Source organism: Chelonia mydas, chromosome 6 (genome assembly GCF_015237465.2).
Source record: "Chelonia mydas isolate rCheMyd1 chromosome 6, rCheMyd1.pri.v2, whole genome shotgun sequence".
Classification (NCBI taxonomy): Eukaryota; Metazoa; Chordata; order Testudines; family Cheloniidae; genus Chelonia; species Chelonia mydas.
The window spans coordinates 110,139,321-110,159,071 of record NC_051246.2 but is presented as its reverse complement, the minus strand read 5'-3'; the positions used below and the strand labels follow the sequence as shown (position 1 = coordinate 110,159,071).

General features: G+C 45.5%; 1 protein-coding gene and 1 long non-coding RNA gene across 10 annotated transcripts in view; one reads left to right on the top strand and one right to left on the bottom strand.

Annotated features, from left to right (window-relative positions):
• LOC122466251 overlaps positions 1–8,859 on the bottom strand; it is a 44,115-nt gene extending 35,256 nt beyond the window's left edge. Inside the window, exon 1 of the long non-coding RNA XR_006291627.1 lies at positions 8,735–8,859. This is a non-coding gene — a long non-coding RNA (uncharacterized LOC122466251). The remainder of the gene's footprint in view (positions 1–8,734) is intronic.
• The window catches only part of BEGAIN (brain enriched guanylate kinase associated), a 236,937-nt gene that overhangs the window by 88,932 nt on the left and 128,254 nt on the right, over positions 1–19,751 (top strand). The gene's annotated exons all lie outside the window — the stretch shown is intronic.

The window sequence follows — 19,751 nt, the reverse complement described above, 5'->3', positions numbered from 1 at the left end:
GTGTTTCCTTTAACCTTTCCCATTTTTCCTTATTCTTTTTAAAATTAATTGTTGATTAAATAACTTGCATTTGCTTTAAATTGTATGTAATGGTCAGTGGATCAGAGAAGTGCCCAGTGCAGAGAGAGTACCCCGGAGTGGGGACACCCTAGCCCCTGTCCTAGGTGACCACAGCAGGGTTGGGGGTTGAGCCCCCCAGGAATCCTGGGCCCAGCCTTGTTGGGGTTATGAGGACTCTGCCAGACAGGAGAGTGGAAGGGGAGTCCTCAAGGGCAGGGAGCCACTGGGTAAAGGAAGTGGGAGCGAGGACTCAGATCCTTTCGCTAGCCCACTTCACGGGGATAGTGCAGAAGCCAGGAAAGTTCCCCACAAGAGCGGGACTATTACCCCACTTTACACTTGGCTTCTCACAGAGAAGTCCCCTTGACAGCAGCATCTGTCATAACAATGAGGTTCCTAAAATGGCTATTGTAACATTTTACTCTATGCCAGAATTCATTGTTGTAGGTATGTTGCTGTTCAGGCAGAGTGGAAAACTCTGATCCTTCCTATATAGTTTAGGCATAACATGAGAGGACAGATGAAAGTTAGGTCACTCAGTCTTATAGGAGCACTTTTAAACAAAACATAAGAGGTCACAGGGTATTGTAAGCCAAAAATAGGAATTATTTGTATCCATCATATATAGCACACCACCAAAGTCTGAGAAACTGGGGAAGAGGGGTAACCCACCGCCTCCAGATACTCTTTCCAGAACAGAAATGCAATCTACTGGATTATTCGAAAACTAACGTTTAACGCATGGCAAAAACTACTCTATAACAACTACATAACTGAGGACTTACGCTTTCTACATTTGCGCCCTTGAGTCAGCATTCTCAGAGGGCCCTGAACTCTTTTCTCACTTCCTCCTTGGGTCTGACACACCCCAGAGTTGATTACCTTTGGAAAGCCTAGCAAATGTGATGTTCCTTCCTAAGGAGGCTGGATAGTAGGGAGGGGTCTTTTCATGACTACCACCACCCTATCTTCACTGCAACTCAGGACTGCAATGTGGGAGTCATCGCCGATTGCTCCTTCTCCCATGCAGTCTGGCTGGGACTAAGAACTCACATAGGGAAAGTGGGGGTGAGAGGTTGCAGAGTCTGAACAGTCAAAAAAATTGTCCAAATTAAATTTTTCCCACAGGGAAAAAATGATAATTTTCAAGTTGTTTCAAATTTGAAATTTATTTTGGTTTTTGAAAAGCTTTTGTTTGTTGCTACTGAATGCGCTATAGATTGCGTGTCTAATGCCTTCCCCCCAGACACTGTTTTCTCTCATTTTTCCTCTTTTCACTTTGTACGTTTTTAAAACTTCTCCATCTTTGAAAAAAGTGACAGACTGGAGGAATGAAACACCAACTTTCCCATTCTACTTTTCCGAAACGTGGAGATGATTGGAAACAGAGTTGCAGAAAGGAAGGGGACAGGGAGGTGTAAAAATACATACAGTCAGGACCCCACCTATCTTACTGCATTTACTAGCAAAACAGGAGGAAATGACAACACTTCAAAATTTTAGATTGTCTCAACTATTTCATGTAAAGTTCCCCAAGAATAAGTGAAAAAAGTGTTTCATTTTAAAATCTATGAAATGGAAATAGTATCAAAATTGTTTTTGCCATTTGTTAACTCTCTCTAATACTAACTTTAAGAACTACACAATATAGCAGACTATATTTTTAAGATGTGAGCTTAAACATACAGTAATAAACCAGCTGGTTTGTTAGTGCATACCTTCTCTTAATCACAGCTGAGTTGAAAGAAAGGATCTAGGCCCAGATCCTCAAAAATATTTAAACTCCCGACTTCAATGGATTTCAATGGGAGTTAGGCACCTAGATACCATTAAAAATCTGACCGTTAGTGCTTGTGCAGCCTCTCTCCATGGTGTGGCTCAAGTCTCCTTCCCAGTACATGTTATTTGGAGTGGCTTCTCCCTTTTGCTGGGTCCTGGGTTCTTGTGCAGCATCAGGTGCCTCCACCCAAGGTGATGCCTCTCTGTGTCCAAGACACAAGGGATGCTGTCCCTTGGGAAATGAGTAATACTACCACTCCTGACAAGGAGTATAAAATCCAGTACATACAAAACAGGGTACATCAACAAAAGTCCCAGCGAAGAAATGATTACCAAAATTCTATCTTCCTGCTCCCAATAAGGACAGAGTTAGTGTTAACTAATAAGTACTAAAACCTGAACAAATTTCTCACCGCTCACAACTCTTCCCAGCCACCAGCTCCCTGTCTGGCATCTTCCCAGGCACATGGAAGGCTCAGGATGAGTTCAGAGATGAGTGTTGCAGCACTGTGAACATCAGCCAGCTTAAACAAAAAAAAGGGGTCCTCTTACAGAATCTTTGACCATGGCTGGAGCAGCGTCCTCTCCTGTCTCCCTGGTTTGGAGATCTGTGGCTCTCGGTAGCCCAACTGCCTGGCCCAAGCACTAGATCCCACAGCAGTTCCAAGACTCACTTTGTGGGGAGTCAGACAGACTCCTTGAGCTGTTCAGCTTCCTCTCCACTCCAAACTCAGACACAGACAAGGTTTAATTTGAGTCAGGCAGTCCCCTGCCACTGAGGGGCTGAGCAGCCCTGGCTCATCATTGGCCCAGTAAACTACTTGTCCATATCATCCCATGCAGAAGCCTCCCTACTGGACTCTGCAGGCATTTCTGGTCCATTCTGCCCTCACTCCTGACTCCAAGCATGCTGGGAAATGGTATCAGATGGTTCTGTTAGTTGGTATTGTTGTAATCCATAAGACCCCCCCCCCCCCCCCCCCCGAGAGGCTCAGTCCAGAGTTCCAGAAGTGGAGGTTACACTTGGAACATCTACAGCACTTGCCTGTGAGCATGCTACCAGACACCTACTGGGGGCTGATGTACTACAACCCACTCTGCAGGGCGTCAGTTATAACCCTGATCTCAGAGATTAGTACCTTTTAGAAACACTAAACAAATTTTCTTCTGACCTTAAACTTTTCTCTTTTCTGAAAGAGCAAGAGTACAAGAGCAAGCCCGTTTTGATGTTTCCAACTACAGCCATTCTTTTGAGTTATTGGACTGCAAAAATGTCATTTGGAGCAGTGTGTTATCTTCATGTGTGAATACATTAGCAGCTGAACCCAGGTTTTTTTTTTTTTTCAAAATCTTCAGACTGAGGCAAAACCTGGAGAATTTCAGAGCAAACTGCGTGTGTTGGAGAAAGCCAAGGAACTAAAAAGCATGAAGGGGCAGCAGTATGGAATTTAAGGATGGGGTCTTCAGTAGTGTTCAGTGTTGGCCTAAATATGCTCCCAGTGAAGTCAACCGTAAGAAGTGCCATTGGCTTCAATGGAAGCAAAAGTTAGACCAATGCTCAGAATCCTGAAAACTCAGTCTGAGTTTAGGGCTTGAGCATGTAAATGGCTGAGCTTCTCCTGAGTGGTGCTCAGCACTTTGCAGGATCCAAACTCCCATGGCATATACTACCCTGAAGTGTAGTTAGTAGCGTGCTCCGGAAATCCTTCACATTTAAAGATTCTCTCTAAAATGCAAGATTTGTTAATAATAGCGTGTTGTACCTAAAATAGCACCTAGCATTTAATCTTTGGCAGCTGCTGTTGGAAAGGTGTGTTTAAATATTTTAACAGTTTACATCTTCTTAATGTAGTTTTAGTTAGATATTGTCCAAACAGATAAACTGCCTGCCATCCATGAGCTCCACAATTTATATCAAGATAAAGATTGAAACTCTTTTCTACTGCAAATATAGTTCTGTTGTTCAAGATAGCTTACAAATCAGCATGACAGGAGTTAACCAAGCAGTAGTAAGTCCCACTTGACCACAGATTTTTTGTAATTGCTAAATAAGAGGTGTTCCACAACAGCTGGTTTGTTTGGTTTTTTTTAAAAAAGGCGGATAATTCAGGCAGTTCATAATAGATTTAATTGTGCACTGATTGCTCACACCTGGTGGTTTTTTGTGAAAGTTTTTGCTGAAGTTCTTTCAGAGAGTATTGGCCTTTATCCAGATACAGTAAGTGGTTCAGCCCCTGATATAAGTGGCCTACAGGCTTGTTATTCATCTGAATACATCCACCACCAACCACTTCATCTAGTTTAGGAAAGTATCCAGAATCATTTCAAATTCCTCCACCACCCAGTCTTCATGCTCCTTGGGGATCAATTTGACCCATGATGCTTCCAAAACTTTTCCCCCTAGACATCTCCAGGACTACCCTCTCTCAGACGTTCTCCAATCTAGCTTTGCCCACTGCTTCCTCAGAAGAATCTGTCTCCCACACATCACAGTGACTCTTCTAGAACTTTTTCCTGTGTAATTATTTCTTTGTATAATAGTAGCCGGAGTCTCCAACTGAGACTGTGCAGTATGAAGAACCATATGTCACAACACCTGGTGAGACACGGTCCTTGCCCTGATGAATTTACAATCTAAATAGTCAAGACAAACAAAAGGTGGAAGAGGATACAGAGGTGAAATGTCTTGCCCAAGGCTACATGGCAGGTCAAGTGTATTAAGACTGGATTGCAGATGGTTATAGTTGGACTAAAAAAAACAAACTTACTGTTACTACCCAGACAACAGATATCAATCAATCATTCTATACTCTATGCAATCAAGGGACAAACTGATTTTCAAATTAAAAACCTTCCACAGGAAACAGACCCTGCTAACTTAAAGCTATCTCCATTTGTTTGGGTGGCATATGATTCCAGCCTCAAATATTAGCTAAATTTTAAAACTAGTGTTTTAAAAACAGATCTTTAGCAGTTATTTGTGTTATGCATTGCAGTAGCACCTATGAGTACCCAATCTTGAGCAAGGGTCCCATTGTGCTAGGGGACAAACAAACCAAAAAGAGGCCCTGTCCAGAAGAGCTTACAAACTACCCACATATCCACTTATATATATAGAAAGTGTGAAAGATTTTGAGGAGGTATCAAACACCTAAGTGCAATTCCAGTGGAAATTGTCCACAGATCACACACACACACACCCCTACCTATATACAGTATTTTAACTACAGCACCAACAATATGCTACTCACAAGAAATTACTGAGAATATTAAAATAATATGTGAACAGGCTCTAACCAGCAAATGGATTAAATCCCAAAATGATTATTCACTTTGAGATTTTGCTGAAGTAAAAGTAAAATCTGAGTAATAAAAAAATAGCTCAGTATTATATAATTAACATTGTTATTTCTTTGTCACAATAGCGTATTTCTTAAGTGGTACTGTAGGGTTCTAGATAACCATTAAGATATGTTATTTAGTATAGAGTCTAAGAATTAACTGCTTATGTCAGTGGTGGGCAACCTGCCACCCATCAGGGTAATCTGCTCGTGGGCCACGAGACAGTTTGTTTACATTGACCGTCCGCAGGCATGGCCGCCTGCAGCTCCCAGTGGCCGGCTGTGCCTGCCAATTGTCAATGTAAACAAACTGTCTCATGGCCCAGCCAGTGGATTACCCGACGGGCCATAGGTTGCCCACCACTGGCTTAAGTGAACTGTCAAGAGTACAGTGTCTTGTTGAAAAGATAGCTCTGAAATGATCTATGATTACTTAAGAGACTGGAGATCCTTACTCCACAGTGCCAGCAAGTATAAAATAAAGACTTCTTTGCTATAAGCAAAGTGAACTAGCTATTGCTTTTCATAGTATGCAAAAGATCAGCTTTACAAGTACAATACTCAAAAGAGAATATTAATAGTATCTGCCTAGAAATAATCAGATACAGGGTATGACTAGGGTTTTCACCACATTTTTCTATAGCTGCATGGTTTTCTGAACTTGTTTCTTTTCCTCCAAATTTAATCAAATTGTACTCAGCTAGCTGTTAAATTCCACTTCTCTTCAGGTCTACTAGTAAATCTGGTGCACCTAAAGGTTCCAGATGGACAACCTGGAACCTATTTAGCCACAGAAAAAGGTTCGGTGTTGGACACCACAAAAGAATGTGTCCCTAAGCGCTCCACATCTCCCTACCAGTGTGCCTCAGTCCTGATGCATAGTGATAACTAGGGTTGCCAACTTTCTACTCACACAAAACCGAACACCCTTGCCCTTGCCCTGCCCCGCCTCACCCATGCCCCACCCCTTCAAGGCCCCACCCACCTTACTCCATCTCCCCTCCCTCTGTCACTTGCTCTCCCCACCCTCACTCACTTTCACCAGGCTGGCTCAGGGGGCTTGGGTGTGTGTGGGGGGGTGATGGTTCCAGCTTGGGGGTGTGGGCTCTGGGGTGAGAGGTTTGGGGGGCAGGAGGGGGCTCCAGGCTGGTGCTGAGTGGTTTGAGGTGCAGGAGGGGGCTCTGGGCTGGGGCAGAGGATTGGAGTGTGAGGGCTCTGGCTGGGGATGCAGACTCTGGGGTGGGGCTGGGGATAAGGGGTTTGGGGTGCAGGAGGGTGTTCTGGGCTGGGACCGAGGGGTGCAGGAGCGTGGGAGGGGGGGATCAGGAATGGGGCAGAGGGTTGGGGCCCAGGAGGGGGATCAGGGGTGCAGGCTCCAGGTGACGCTTACCTCAAGTAGCTCCCAGAAGCAGTGGCATGTCCCCCCTCTGGCTCCTACACGGAGGCACAGACAGGCAGCTCTGCGCCCTGCCCCATCCACAGGCGCTGCCCCCACAGCTCCCATTGGCCACGGTTCCCGGCCAATGGGGGCTGAGGAGGTGGCGCTTGGGGCAGGGGCAGGGTGCAGAGCTCCCTGGTTACCCCTATGCATAGGAGCTGGGGGGTGGGGAGGGGGGACGACATGCCAGCTGCATCCTGGGAGCTGTGCCACGGCACCAAGGCTAGCAGGGAGTCTGCCAGCCCTGCTGCACCGACCGGACAGTCAACAGTCCGGTCAGCAGTGCTGACTGGAGCCACCAGGATCCATTTTTGACTAGGTGTTCCTGTCAAAAACTGGACACCTGGTTACCCTAATGATAACCTCTAGCAAGATTCAAAGCAGGGCTATTACGGTATTCAAATTTTTTTTAATCAGTGACCTGGGACAAAAATTCATTACTGAGAAAGTTTATAGACAACACAAAGATGGGGAGAGTAATAAATGAAGATGACAGAGGTCACTGATACAGAGCAATCTGGATCATTTGGCACGCTGGATACAATCGAACAATATGCATTTTGCTCGAGCTAAATCTAAGGAGTGTAGGCTATACTTACAGGATAGGAGATTATCCTGGAAAGCAGTGATTCTCAAGAAGATTTGGGGCCCATGTTGATTAATCAGCTGAACATGAGTTTTCACTGTGACACTGTGCCCGAAAGGGTTAATGTAATCCTTAGATGCGTGAACAGAGAAATCTTGAGTAGGAGAGAGGTTACATTCTCTTTGTGTCTGCACTAGTGCAGACACTACAGGAATACTGTGTCTAATTCCTGTGTCCACAATTCAAGGATATTGATAAATTGAAGAGAGTTCAGAGAAGAGCCAAAAGTAATATTAAAGGATTGTAAAACATGCTATAGAATGGTGGACTCTCTACTGGTGCACCCCTCAGACCAGTCATAGCGTAGCCGCTCTTTCCTGTCCAGCACCTCATGTCAAGGTCACTCTGGTCTGTGGTGGTCTGCCTGTTCTCAAGATTCAGCCCTCCAGGTCAGGTCACTTTAAAATCTCTCTACTTCTAGGGGGACAGAATTATTTGTTGGACTTTCTCAGGCTTGCATCAGGTCTCCGGCCCCCGAAGTCCTTACACCCTTCTCTCTAGGCTCTGAATTTCCCTTATCCCCTCTTATTAGGGGACTTCACACCACCTTCCCTTAGCTGGTAGGGGAACCCAGGCCCACCTTTGACAATGTGTTCCTCTCCAGTGACTCTCAAAGCAGCTGGTAAGGTTGCTTGTCACATGCCTTGCCGCTAGCCCACCTGGACTCTTGCCTACCATTAGTCTTTCTTCAGGCCTTTTCCCCCAGTCCCTCCCTGGGCTCTTTGTAGCAAGTAGCACCTCCCAGGGCTTCTGCCAGAGGTCTGCTTCCTATTCTTGCGTCAGGAGCTTTCTCCAGTCCTGCACCTTCCAGGTGTCTCTACTTTCTAGGGCCAAGAGAGAGACAGCAGAGTTCTTCCCTCTCTTATGAGTTGGGTGAAACCTTGTTATAGGATTAAGACTGATAATTGAAGAGTGAGTTCACACCTAACATAACTGTAAGCATAAACCGCCTCTAAGACAAAAGGGCTGTGTGAACCCACCCAGGAGTTTTTGCTGAGTATTGTTTTGGATAGGAGCGTTTGTGCAGGCATAACAAAGAAACTGAGAAGAGACAGGAGAGAGTGCGCGCGCACACACACACACACACACACACACACGTGCCAAAAAGAGTAGCTAAAAGCACAGGACCCTGGAAGAAACCTAGGGGGAAGTTTTTGTGTCAGGGATGCAGGCTGAAGAGTGTGCTCTTGATGTTGGGAGCAAAATAAGTTGTCTCCTGCTATTTGAGTCCTTCTGCATTCAGAGAAAAGATCTGGTACATTTTTTGAAATTAAGCAAAGCTACATAAAAAAAAAGCTTAATTACCACTAATTTCTATTCCCGACTGGAACGCACACAGGGCTCCAGACATTGACTAGGTACACATCTCTCCCTGCAGTCCCTAAAACTCTAGCCCAAACACCCCTTAGACTTTACTGTCACTCCCTGTTAGGCATCACCACTTCCAGCTTCCTACTACCTCACACCAACCTTCCTCCAGCCACAGGCTTCACTGTTCTGAGGTGGCCTCCTGGCGCAAAACCCTCCAGTTCCAATACCAGGCCTCCCAGGCATCTCTCTACCTTTAGCTTAAGGACCAAAACCTGCTTTCTAGGATCACCTTCCTGGCCTTCTTTTTCCCATTACCCTCTGCTCCTTCCTTTAAGAAGTCCCAACTCCTCCCCAGCTGTGTTTCATCACTAATTATGCCTATCACCCCTTCCATGTGCCTCCCAGTGGCCTAATTGTACTCAGGCACCTGTTAGACCCTGATTAATGAGTGTGGGGTTTACACACCCTACCACACATACCTTATCATGAAAGACTCAAGGAGCTCAGCGTGGGATATACAAAGGTCACAGGAACAACTCTGCACCACAAAACTTGAATTAGACTGTTAGGATCCCTATAAAATGAATGGGGAGAAGTAGATGCCTTAGACTGTAATCTACAAAGCCAGCACCCTAGGTGGGGACCTGCCTAAACTAGGCAATGGGAATGCTAACCAAAGGAGTTTCCTAAGCCTCCCCCTCTTTTGGCGATAGGCACCTAAGTCCAGGCTGCAGGGAGGCACCTAGCTTTGCTAGCGATCCATGAACTGCAGGAAAGCAGGTGCTCAGCACCTATGTTTCATGTGAGGCACAAAACAAAAGGGGCAGGAAGGAGCAATTCCCTTATGACCTTTAGCCTAGTGTTTGTGGTACTCACTTAGAGTGTGGGAGGCCCCCAGGTTAAGTCCCCCTGCTGTCTCAGGGAGAGAATGGGTATGAACAGTCAACATGCTACCTCTTCGGTAAGTGCCCTAACCACTAAGCTATAGAGTCCTTCTAACTCTTTCACTGGCTCAATTAATATGTAATTGTCTAATTAAAGTGAAAGAATTTCAGTAGGAGAGAATGACAGAGCCTCACATCAGACTATTCCATCATTTACTGGTTAGGGCACTTATCTATAAGATGACTGATACCCATTCAACTCCCTTCTCCATCTCAGGAGAAGACTTGAACTGTGGTCTCCCACATCCTGGGTGAATACCCTAAGCAGTAGGTGAAAGGTTATGGGGGAGGGGGGTGTCCTCCTTCTTTTTTCTCTCTCCCCTCATTGGTTGTTTCGTGTAGGCTCACCTGAGGTGCCTGATCCCATAGGCATTCTCAGAGACCACATTGCGGATCAGGCCCCTGTACACAACTGAGGCGGATGAATGCCTGTCTTTCCCGGTTTGTGAATTGCTCTGGGCTTTAGGCGGCAGATAGCCATCTGGATGCCTATCATGAGGCAGCAGTGCACATACTCAGGCTGGAGATAGGTGGCTGGGTGCCTAGAGAAAGGCTGGAGTGCAAATGCCCAGAGGAAAAAAAGCAGGTGCTTAATTAATTTAGGCACCTACATGGTGAGGAGGCAGCCAGCCAGGAGTTTTGTGGATCACAGTGGTGCCTAAAAACATGACTTAGGTGCCTAAGTACCTTGGTGGATCACACCCTCAATCTACCAAAGAGAAAGTTAGGGGTGACTTGATCACAGTCTATAAGTACCTACATGGGGAACAGAAATTAGATAATTTGCTCTTCAGTCTAGCAGACAAATGTATAACATATCCAATGACTAGAATTTGAAGCAAGACAATTCAGACTGAAAATAAGGTGCAAATTGTTAAAAGTGAAGGTAATTAACTATTGGAACAACTGTCCAAGAGTTGTGGTGGATTCTCCACTAGTGGAAATTTTAAAATCGAGATTGGATGTTTTGGTCAGAAGGTCTGTTTTGGCCAACTGGCCTAGTGATCAGTTCATGGATTTACAGTTTCTGCCAGGCTAGACATCTCAGAGAGGGCCCCTGAATCAACCCCATGTGCTCTGATTGCTCCTCCAGAGGTTCGGTCACTACCAGGTGGAGGTGGGGCAGCGTGACCCAAGCCCATCCATTGCACCCATCCGACTCAGTTATTGAACTACTCCAAATTATGTTTTCCCCTGGGACACTTCTTACCAGTCTGGAATGCCTCAGTTTGGGGTGTGGTCACTGGCTTAGTAAATTCTCCTGGGTCTCTTATGGTATGTCTACACAGGGATAAATAGATCCACGTATGGCCTGGGCCAGCTGACTTTGGCTCATGAGGCTCAGGGTTTGGAGCTGATAAATCACTGTGTAGATGTTCAGGCTTGGGCTGGAGCTCAAGGTCTGTGACCCTGCGATGGTGAAGGGTCCCAGCGCTCAGGCTCCAGCCCAAGTCCGAACATCAGTACAGCAATTTTTTAGCCCCACAAACCCAAGTCATCTCACCCGGGCCAGCTGTGGCTGTGCCACAGGTCTTTTATCCCTGTGTAGATGTATGTGTTTGGTGGGGAAGGGGAAGGAAACATACTTTTAGTGTCCTGTTCAATCAATCTCATTTAGGGTTTCCAGCTAGCAAAGCTATCAAGTCTCTCCTGCTAGAGCAGCCTTTACAAAGCTGTTGCCGCTCCTGGCACAGCTCTCAGCATCAACTTTGCTTCCCAGTGCCATATGCAGCTCATTCCTGGCCTCCCAGTGTTCTTTTAAACTGTTCCTCCACTAGGAGCATGCCCTGCACCTGTTGAAAGGTGGGGCCTCCTTAGCCCAGCCCTGGTTCAGTGCGGGGCCTCTAGACCCCATCTCATACCCTCCCACTCAGTTTCCGAGTCACCAGGTCTACTTGGGTTGACAGTCTCCCCGGTCTCGTGAAAAGAAGTCCACATTTGTATGATCTTTATTGGCTTGATGCTGTCCTTCAAAGTGGTATGGCTGCAGGGACCAATACCACCAGATGACTCCGGGGTTATGGTCCTTCATGGATTGTAGCCATTGTGGGGGCATGTGATCTGTCACTAGCTGGAATGGTTGGCCCCACAGGGAATAATGTAAGGTCTCCACAGCCCACTTTACCACAAGAGCCTTATTCTCTGACACCGAATAGGCATCTTCAGGGACAACAGCTTCTTGCTGAGATATAGGATGGGATGTTCCTCTCCCCCTATTTCTTGCAATAGTATGGCTCCAAGGCCAACATCCAATGTGTCCATTGTAAAGTGAAAAGTTCTGAAAAGTCGGGGTGAAATAAAACGGGTTCCTTCATCAGCTGTGTTTTTTTAATCCCTGGAAGGTCTTGGCACAGGCCTTGGTCCACCAGATCTGTCCAAGTGAAACATATTTTACTAGGTCATCAAGGGTGTGGCTATGGTGGCAAAATTGGATATGAACCACCTATTGTGCCCCACTAGCCCCAGAAGCATCATACTTGTTTCTTTATAGAGGGGATCGGGTATTTTGACAAGGCCTTTTACCTTCTCTACTAATAGGTGTCGCCATGCCCCACCCATGGTGTATCCCAGGTAGTTCACTTCCCAGTTGGCTAATTGACATTTATCTGGGTTAGCCATCAGCCCAGCCTCGTAGAATGCTTGTAGAACTGTTGTGAGGTGTTTTATGTGGTTGACCCATGTCCCGCTGTAGATGATGGTATCATCAACACAAGCAGCTGCATGCTAGGTTGGCACAATACCTTATCCATTAACCTCTGGAATGTAGCCACGACCCATGTAGCCGCGACCCATGCAGACTGCAGGGCGTGATTCTAAACTTGAATAAGCCCCAGGGCTAGAGAAGGTCATCTTTTCCCTGGATTCAGGAGCAAGGGGGCTCTGCCAGTTCCCCTCAGGTTAGGTCAAGGGTGGATATGTGCCTGGGTAGCCTCCAGACTCTCCAGCAATTCATCGACCTGTGGCACAGCATAGGGGTTGAATTTGGATATTGTATTCATTTTTCAAAAGTCAATACAGACCCACATTGAGCCATCCTGTTTGGACACAAGCACTATCAGACTTTGCCACTCACTGTGTCACTCCTCGATGATCCCCGTGACCAACATGTTCCGCAGCTCTTGTCACACAGTCTCCCACCGTTTTTCTGGTTAATGGTTGCATGCTTTCTCACACTTCCTGGCTGCGTTCAGTCTCTATACAGTGGAACACTGGGTACATGTGGCCTGGTAGTTGCCAAAAACACAGAGATGAATGTGCTGATGAGTTTGTGTATCTTCTCTTCCTGCTAAGGTCATAAGCCTTCCCCAATTGATTTGGTCCCCCAACTGAGAAACCATCATGGCATGGGGGCCACATTCAGGCTCAGGAGGGAACGGAATGATGAAGAGTCCCTCCCATTCTTTCCATACCTTCAGTAAGCTGACATGATATATTTGGGTTGCTTTCCTCTTCCGAGGCTGGCAAAGTTTATAACTTCACTATTTCAAAGTGGGCCAACAGCTTGGATTCAGTGGTAGGTAGCAGAAATAGCTCTTGGTCCCCCAGTTGGAATTCTCAGATACAGGCGCCTTTGTTGTAATTCTTCTTCTTGTTGTGTTGCTCCTTCAGCAAGTTCTCCTTTGCAAACTCGCCCAGGGATTTTAGCTTCTCTCTGAATCGTAATACATACTCTATTGAGTTGGTGGACTTTGACTCCTGCCCCTCCCACATTTAACGAATCAGATCTAATATTTCCCAGGGTTGTCTCCCATACAAAAACTCAAACGGGGAAAATCCTGTAGAAGCATGGCAATCTTCCTGTATGGAGAACAGAAGGGAGGTTAGGAGCTGATCCCAGTAACAAGGATGGAAGGTCATGAACTTATTTAGCATCACTTTTAAGTTTTATTAAAAGTGCTCCACCAGCTTGGCAATCTGTGGGTGATAAACAGATGTTCTTAGGGGTTTCACCTTCAGCAAGTTGCATAGCTTCTTCAGTAATTGTGAAATAAAATTGATTCCCTGGTATGTGATTATTCCTTTAGGAATCCCTATCCAAGTGAATACTTTCATCAACTTGGTGGTGATGACTGCCACCTTCGTGGAATGGAGAGGTATCACCTAAGGGTAGTGTGTAGTATAGTGCATTATCACTAAGATATGTTGGTATCCTGCTATGCTTTTTTTCAAAGGGCCTATTAAATCCATTCCTACTCTTTGGAGTGGGGACCTACCATAGGGAAGAAGTACTAGAGGGGCCTAAGAGACCTTCCTCCGGCTTTCCCACTGACATTTGGGGCTTGAAGCGCATTAGTCCCACGCTTCCTGGTGGACATCATACCAACAGAATCTTAGGGTCACCCTTTCCAATGATTTTCCCCACCCAAGATGTCCTCCACAGAGTATCACATGGGCCAGCTTTAACACCTCCCTTCAAAACTTTTGGGGAATAAGGAGTTACATCCAGACTTGCCCTGTCTGTGGGTCTCTCACCACCTGGTAGATTTTTTTCTTTTGTAATTTAAAGTGTGGCCATTGTTTCAATAATCATGGGTCTTGTACTTCATCACTGACCTGGGTGAGCCGTTCGTAGGCCTGACTCAATGTCAAATCACTTTGTTACTCGGCGATGAAGTCAGGTTGGCTCAAAAAGTAGGTCTGTGTCAGGGGGTGGAGTATGTGGTCCTTAGCTCAAGCCCCTGCAGGACGTGAGCAGGGTCATTGACTGGTGACATGGGACCATTACCTGAGGACGCTGATATTCCTTCCCCGGGGTCACTGTGTCCACCAAAGCTGACCAACCCTGGGGGCATCCTCTCATTGTGTCATCTGCTTCTCCCTCTTCATAGAATCAGAGAATATCAGGGTTGGAAGGGACCACAGGAGGTCATCTAGTCCAACCTCCTGCTCAAAGCAGGACCAATCCCCAGTTTTTGCCCCAGATCCCTAAATGGCCCCCTCAAGGATTGAACTCAAAACCCTGGGTTTAGCAGGCCAATGCTCAAACCCCTGAGCTATCCCTCCCTCCCTCTTTCCCCTCTGGGACCTCTCCCCTCATCCTAATCCCATCAGTTCCCAGAAGAACTGCCAGTCTCGCCCAGTTATCACAGGGTAGACTAAATTCGGGGCCACCTGTATGTCAGTGGTAGCTGTATGGTTCTGTAGCATTACCTGGACTTACCTTGTGGGTATGGATGTACATCCCCATGGATGTACTGAAGGAGTATAGTGCCCAAAGGTTCTTTCTCACCCCAGCTCTCTCTGACCATTGTCTGACTACAGCCCATGTCTATTAAGTTTTGGACACTGACCCCATTAACCTATACTAGAACCACCAGTTTCTCCTATCCCCTCTTGCAGGCTCTGGATTTGGCTACCCAAACCTGTCCATACCTACAATCTATATTCAAACAATCTTGTTGGAATTGGACTGGTTGACTTCACACGAAGCAGTTGTCTGACTGGGGCTTGGAGACACACTCCAGTCGAGCTCCAGGCAGAAGGGAACTTGCTGCCCAGGAATTCTTGCTGATCGGCCATAGACACAGTGACACTTGGAAGGTATGTAGTGAATGAGGCAAGACGCTGCACGAAGAGAAAGGATAGTTAAGGCAGTTGATTGCCGTGCTGGAGAATTGGATTCTATCCCTGCCACAGAGTTCCTATAAGATTCTGAGCATAACCACTTAAGCTGAGCCTTTAAACCAAAATCTTCCACAGCAGGTCACTAAACTGAATGGTCTTTATTTTCTGGGTGCACAATGTGAGACATCTGGGACCAGATCTGCAGAAGTGCTGAGCGCTCACAACTGCAACTGAAGTTAGTTGGCGCTGTGCTATGAACAATATACAGTACTAGAAAAATGCTAAGTACCACTTCTCGCAACTTCCCTGGAATCCTCTGTACCTCACAACTCAGAACCCTCCTCGCAGGAGGAAACAAGCAGATTCAGCATTAGCAAATTTCCACATTGCCTGCTGGTGACTCATTACAGCTCGTCATCACAGTAGCTTTCCCCATAACACCTCAGAAGACCTTTGATCTTAAACTAAACTATTCTACTTTCATAGCTTTTAGACAGCTCCAGAAAACAGAACAAACATTAACACTTGAAACTAGGGCCCAGATCCAGAAAGGTAGTTGGTCTCCTAATTTCCATTGAAACTTTGTGGATCTGGGCCTAGGTGTCCACAACTTGGCATATCTACTATTTAAGTCATTTTAAGATTCAAGTTTGTATTAAAATTTGGAAACAGATCTAACATGCTGTATCAAATTGAATAAATTCACTTAAAGTAGCAGACCAGTGTTAGTTAAAGCAAAAATGGCAGAAATTATGCTTTAACTTGTCTTACGGGACATAAATAGTGCTGTATAAAAAGTATATAAATAACAATGTCAGAGCTTGGATAATCCTAGTAGCATATGTCTCCCGATAATGTATGTGTCCATTCACAGCCCCTTCATTTCAAGACACCCTTCAAAAAAGTAGTCAGTTTAACCCTGCCCTAATATACAGCCTGATTTTGACATCTTTACTCCTGGTGACTAGTACCTTACTTCCCTATTCCTTTCAAGAGCAAGAGCAAGGGTGGTAAAATCAGGCCAAGAATTATTCACTTTGGGTATGTCTGCTCAAACAGTTATTCACCTAAGCCTTGGAAAGTCTGAGAAAGCAACAGCTGTGAAATGTCCAACCCTCAGGAGGCAGGAGAAACACTATCATCTTCTCTGTGGCTTGTAAAAATCTTCACATCTCTTCTTGTGTACCAGGAATAGTGTCTTTGGAAGAAGAGTGTATGAGCCAAATTTATGCTTAGCAGAAGCCTCCGCTTTTGCTTCAGCTTTTACCCATCTGCAAAAACTGGGGATTTCTTTTTCTTTTCCATTGTGTTTTCCTCTCCCAAAACATTATTACTTAAATATGCTAGCTGCAAAGCAGCTCTTCTGCGTCTGTCCCAGTCATAAAAGGATCTGTCATCTGCCACCCTCAATAAACGGAAAAGCAGCTATTTGTTCTTGCAGGACAGTGAATTGATGTATTGTGCATAGTTAACGAGCAAGTATCTTGGACTTGTTTGCAAAGTGACTTTTGGTCTCAAAGTAATTCATGTGGTTCCTGGCAGCTTGGTTGGAGACTAAATTCAAAGTAATATATTGAATATACCAGGCCAATAGTTTGCCTTGTAGAATAAGTGAAAACAGGTTATTACAGTAGTATGCATGGAGTAAGACCTCACTTGACATCAGAATTTGTTTCCGTTCCATCACCCACAGAGCAGGATGCTAAGGAAACTGTTGTGTGAAGAGCCTGAAGACATTAAGAATCAATAAAGATATGAAAAAAGAGAAAGCTCAGAAAGTTGAATGATATTGTCAGCATACAGTATAATAATACAGTATTCCAAAATAGCAATCAGGAGGTTTTATCGGCATTTAATCAGGCTATTTATAGAGGAGGACATTTTTCATGCAGGAAATAACACTGGCTGTATACTATAACTATAAAAATATTACTTTTAAGCAGGCCATGCTGGTTATATTATTTTAGCAGCTAGTCCTTTATGGAGAAAAAAATGGTCACTGAACTGATAACATTTTCCATTCCCCCCCCCCCTAAATTATAATTTCTAATGCATGACAGATAACATATGTATGTGTTATCACTGGCAGACTAGAAAAGCACACAATTTCCCACGTAAGTCAGGAATGCTGCTAAATTCATTTTCATATTTATATGCCAGGCAAATAAATAAATTGTATAATCACTCATTATCTCTCAACCTTGCACTTGCGAATTGGATTAGAGTGACTACAACTGACACTGATTATCTGAGACAGGATGTTATTAAATCCCTTTTGGGGAGTTTTGTAAGCTGAGATCTGTCACATTTGGAGCAGAGAGCATTTCTCTATATTAACTTGTGTATGAGCAATTATGCAGGACTTACTAGCAAAGCAAGAAACAACAGGCACTGAGAAGCAATAAGAGAGAGTAAAATTAATATTTCTCCATTGTGTACCAGAACATTAATTTGCTTATTTCCTTAATATGCTTTGGCAAGCATATCTGCACGAAAACTGCTAGCTGTATGCAGTACAGAATGCATGGACCTAGCATTCCTAGGGTAGGATATCTTCCCACATGGATGCTAATGCTATATCACTTTCATTTTACACCAGGTTTGGCAAAACTTACCAGTGCATTTTAGCTATATAGATAGATTTCTGGCAGTCAGATTTTTCCGAGTTTTGGGTTCATATGAATTGCAAAACTCAAAGGCCCCATGTAAAGAGTGTCCCTCTGGGGCGCCTCCCTAGCTGGGCTGGGGCCCCTCGCTATGCCCACTTTCCACCATAGGGTTGGCCTAGTACAAGCCACAGCCTCCTACTCGTGGTAGTGGCCTCGCCTTTGTGGGTCTGCTTACTTTGCTTCTGAGTGGGGGAAAAGAAAAAGTATAGGTCAACATAAACCAAGCCCCTCCTGGGGTCAACAACTGCAAGGTACCACCTTACTTCAGGGATGCCTGGGTAGCAGCTTTGCTGGAGTCCTTATGGCTGGGTAGCCAAGTCAGTCCCTCTCTATGTGGCTTGCCCCTTGGGTTCGCTGGACTCGTCACAAAGCTGGGGTGGTTTCTGGCATAAGGATTCCTCCTGCTGTTTCAGGAGCCACTCTAGTCACGCCCTTCTCAGGGCTTCTCCGCCTTGCATACTGCAGCTTCCTCCTTTTAAAGCCCTCCTTCTTACCATGCATGATTTGCAGGGCTACCTCAGCCCACAGAATCTCCCAAGCCCCTTCCCAGTCAGTGCTGGGTTTAAATACCTCATCACATACCCTGCCCCTCAAAAATGACCCCAGGGAGTTGTGTTCTGTGGTGGGCATGCTGTCCTTGGCAGCTGTAGTGTCTGCCCTCTGAGAAAAGAAACAGGCGTTTTTCTGGGTCTTGCTGACTCTGTGGGACACCTAGAACCTGTGTGGTTGTAGAGGTAGGTACCAGTGCATGATCCTCGCATCCACTTCCTTTTCTATTACTGAGTATGCCTTTTCACACAGCAATCATTTTCAACACAGATACAAGATGTGGTGTTCCTCTCCTTTGAAGGTCTGTGAGTACAGCCCCAAGCCCCACATCTGATGTGCCTGTCTGGAGTATGGACTTCTTTGAAAAGTGAGGGTTGCAGAGCACTGGTTCACAACATAAGCTCTCTTTTAATGTTCACAAGGCCTTATTACAAGCATCAGACCACTGTATCTTCCATTGTCTTCCATCCTTCATGTGGTCAGTAAGAGGGGCTGCAATAGTTGCGAAGTTTGACATTAAGCACTGTGTTACCTAGCCAAACCCAGGAACTGTCTATCTTGCTTCTTGCTCATGGGCATCAAGTAGTTGGCCAAAGCCTGCACCTTGTCTGCCCACCTCCCACCATGTATCCCAAGTATGTAGCTTCATGGTTTCCGGTCCTGCACTAAACTGGGTTGGTAGTTAGGCTGGTGCTGGCGATGAACTGTACTACTGTGGTAATGTGGCTGGAATGACTGTCCCAATCTTGGTTTTATATATAACTATGTCACCTAAATAGGCAGCAGAGTATCGCCCATGCAGAAGGAGAACCCGGTCTATTAGTCTTTGAAAGATCACTGCCACACGATGCAGCCCGAACACATCATTCAAAAGTAATACAGCCTGAATGGTGTGGTGAATGCAGTCTTCTCTCTGGACTCCGGAATGAAAGGAATCTACCAGTACCCTTTTGCAAAATCAAATGTAGATATGTACCTTGCTGCCCCGAGACATTCCAGTAGCTTATCTATCGTAGGCACGGAATATACATCAAACTTGGAAATTGCATTGACTTTATGGAAATCCATGCAAAATCTCATTATGCCATCAGGTTTTGGGATGAGAACTGTGGGGCTTCAACACTCACTGAGTGACTCCTCCACCACACCCAGGACCAGCATAGTTTGGAGTTCAGTCTTGACAGTGTCCCACATCCTCCCGTAAGGGTCAAGCAGTCTCTCTTACTGTTTGTCCAGTTTGTATCTCAGTATAATGGTATGTCAAGTGAGTGTATCACAGTAGACTTGAAAACACTGCTTCTATCAGCTGGTCCAGCTGAGTGTCTTGAGTTGGCTTGTCCCTAGTGTCTCCCCAATCTCAACAGAGCTGGTCTTTACCATTGTTGGGATCTCAGGGCCTAACTCAGGGTCTGTGGCAAGGGGAGTGATAAAAAGGGCCTCCCTATCATG